The 3158-nt window shown below is 48.5% G+C and overlaps 1 pseudogene; it reads right to left on the bottom strand.

The window, feature by feature from the left end:
* Positions 1–1459: 1459 nt before the first annotated feature.
* On the bottom strand, positions 1460–2884 carry LOC138985635 (splicing factor 45 pseudogene; annotated as a pseudogene).
* Between the last annotated feature and the right edge of the window lie 274 nt (positions 2885–3158).

Raw genomic sequence — 3158 nt, 5'->3', positions numbered from 1 at the left:
TAGGGCCTTCTTTATTTGTTTAAAAGCTGTCTCCATTTCTGCAGTCCATTCAAAGGGCAGCTCCTCTTGTCCTTTAAGGGCATCGTGAAGGGGTTTAGCTAATAAGGCATAAGTGGGGATCTAGGATTTGGCAAAAGTTCGTCATTCCTAAAAAGATTCTAAGCTGTTGTTTAGTGGCTGGCATGGCCATGTCTGAGATTAACTTCCTTCGATCAGGGGCGATACTTCTTTTTCCTGGGGTTAATATCAGCCCCAAGAAAGTGACTTGTTATGAGGTAATCTGTGCCTTGGCTGGGGATACCCAGTACCCTCGTTCTGCTAAATGTTTAAGAACGAGAATAGTGTTATTATCTGAGGTTAGTATATCTGGGCTACAGATTAAAAGATCCTCAACATATTGGAGTAAGCAGCTTTCACCCTCCAATGTTAGAGATGAAAGGTCCTTTGCTAATGCTTAGCTGAACAAATGAGGACTATCTCTGAGGCAGAACTGTCCAGGTGAGTTGTAGGGTAAATTTAGTAATTGGGTCTTTCCATGCAAAGGCAAATAAAAATTCGGAGTCAGGGTGGGCTGGAATGCAGAAGAAGGCATCTTTGAGGTCAAGGACAGAGTAATATTGGGTTTGTGAAGGAATTTGACTTAAAAGGTTATATGGCTTTGGTACTATTGGGTGAGTAGGGATCACTGCTTGATTAACAGCCCTCAGCTCTTGGACTAAGAGCTGTCAGGTTTCTTTATTGCCAGGATCTGGGTATTGCCGGGAAAATTACATGGGATTAGAAGTCCAGTTTGGAAGAATTTGGAGATTAGAGGCATTGATCCTATTAATACTTCCTCCCTTAAGAGGATATTGAGGTAGGTACTCTAGGGAAAGAGCTAGGATCCTTTAGATGGATAACTACTGGAGTGGCTGTAACAGACCCGCCAGGAGTAGAAGTATCCCATACCTCTGGAGGAACTTGCCTGAGGATCTTGGGTGGAATTTTAGGTAGGACTGGTTCCATGGTGGTTGTTAAAGCCATGTAAATGATAAGATGGCTTTAAGTTTAGCTAATAGATCTCGGCCTAGCAGGGGTAGGGGGCAGGTTGGGACGACTAAGAAGGAGTGGGTGAACAGAGTGTTTTCGCAGGAACAAGGGGAGAGAAACAGGCATAGGAAGGCTGTCCATCTGTCCCTGTTAGGAGGGTTGAGGAATAGTAAGTGGGCCCAGAGAAGGAAGTTAGGGCTGAAGAAGTAGCCTTGGTGTCAATCAGAAAGGTTACAGTGGCCCCCACCACATTCAGGGTTACCCGGGGCTCCTCCGGTTTTGTAGGGAATTTGGGAGCCTGTAGACTAAGCCCCGGGCACCTTCAGCCATCTGCCTCCAGGAAGTCAAGACCCAAAATGAAGTCTGGCTCCTGTTCTTGATAGTCGACTACCACCGACAGTTGAAGCTGACTTCAACTTTGTGGGGTTTTTTGTTTGTTTGTTTGTTTTTTTAAAAGGATTTTTATACTATATTAAAAAACCACAAAATAAAAAAGGGATCAGTCAACATATATCTTAGAAGTCTTACAGAGTCTCTGCACCCATAGCCATGAAGGCCCCCTGACGCCTTGTTCTCCTCTGCTCAGTCTGCAGCTCGCTGAAGGATCGCTGGAGATGACTCAGGCTCTAGTTTTTAAAATCAAACTTGTTCTGCCAAATCCAGGACCCTGAATTTATCCAAATCGTAGAAACATGCTTTGACCACCCGTCCACCAAAATACCTCCCATTCAGATCAACAACAGCTTTAATTGCTGACTCAACCCTCTCGAATTCTAAAAATATTCGTACTGCTTCATCATCAGGGGCACCAGGAATTTCAAATATCACACATTTTCCAACTTTGCCATATTTTTCACACTCTTCCTTGGTTTCTACTTCCAAGTCTTCATCCACCTCTCCTGCACCAACCATGTTCCTGAGTAGGACCACTTTGGTAGGACACTTAAGTATTTCAGTCAATGGATTTGAATCTGACTTCTTGGCTGCGTCTTTCTCGGTGGCGTCGCCCACGATGATCTTGCCGCCCCGCTTGCTGGTCTTCTCCACCGACAGCGCTGTGCTCAGGCCCTGCTCATGCTTCCCGAGACCCTGGCCTTCCCAGAAGCCGTACTTCTGCATGATTTTATGTGCTACCGTGCCCCCCATGTTGGCGAGGAAGGAGTTGCCAGGGCCGGTTGGGGATCGGGGTCTGTCTTGTTCCTCGTACACTGGGGGAGGGATAGCAGCTTTGGAAGACTGTGAGCGAGGTCGTGAATCCTCTTCATCAGGGAAGTCTCGGGGTAATTCGTTGTCCTTCTCCACAAGAGACGTGGGAGGTGCAATGGCAGCTCCGCCCATACTTCTTTTCCTCCTCTCTCGCTCATAATCTTCATCTTCATCAGAATCTGGATCAGGTCGCCTGGAAAACCCACTAGCTTCATGTCTGTCTTTACGCCGCTTTTCTCTCTCTTCTATTTCCTTCTGTCTTTCCAGCTCCCGCTGCCTCTGTCGCTCCTCTCTTTGGCGCTTCACTACTTTCTCATAATCGTTAGGAAACATGGGATCATATTCATCAGCTAAGGGGATCAAAACTTCTCCTGCAGAAAACCCGCTGGGAACAGGGTCCTTGAGGCCTGCAGCCACGTGCGGTGGAGTGTCCACGATCTGCCGCTCATCCGAAGAGCCGCCTCGCTTTAGGTCGATTACTGGAGCAAGGACTGTACTTCGTTTTGTCCTCTGGCTCTTGGCCTGAGTGAGAGCTGCCTTCTTCACCTGGAGCTGAGACTGCAGGAGTTTGAAGTTTTTGGACCAGCCTTCTGTTTTTGAGTCACTGGTCTCCACTCCCAGGTCATCGTACAAGGACATCTTCTCAGTTCAGTGCAACACAGCTTGTTGCATCCATTCCTTAAAAAGTATATGTATCTTCACTTTAGCTGCCTCGAGTACTTGTAAATATGTCACAGTTGATTCGTGCATCCTCTCTGCGGCAAACACCGGCCCGCCCGGCCGACGCTCCCGGGCCGCGGCGGCGCACAGAGGCCGACGCGCCGCCGACACCGCGGGCTGGGCGCTCGGCGTCAGCCCCCGACGGCAGCACCGCTCCGGCGCCAACCCCTACGCAGACTCCGCGGCCTGACTTCAACTTTGAC

This window comes from Bos mutus, chromosome 3 (assembly GCF_027580195.1).
Source record: "Bos mutus isolate GX-2022 chromosome 3, NWIPB_WYAK_1.1, whole genome shotgun sequence".
Classification (NCBI taxonomy): Eukaryota; Metazoa; Chordata; class Mammalia; order Artiodactyla; family Bovidae; genus Bos; species Bos mutus.
The sequence above is the reverse complement of the archived record's forward strand: the minus strand, read 5'-3'. Positions and strand labels throughout refer to the sequence as shown.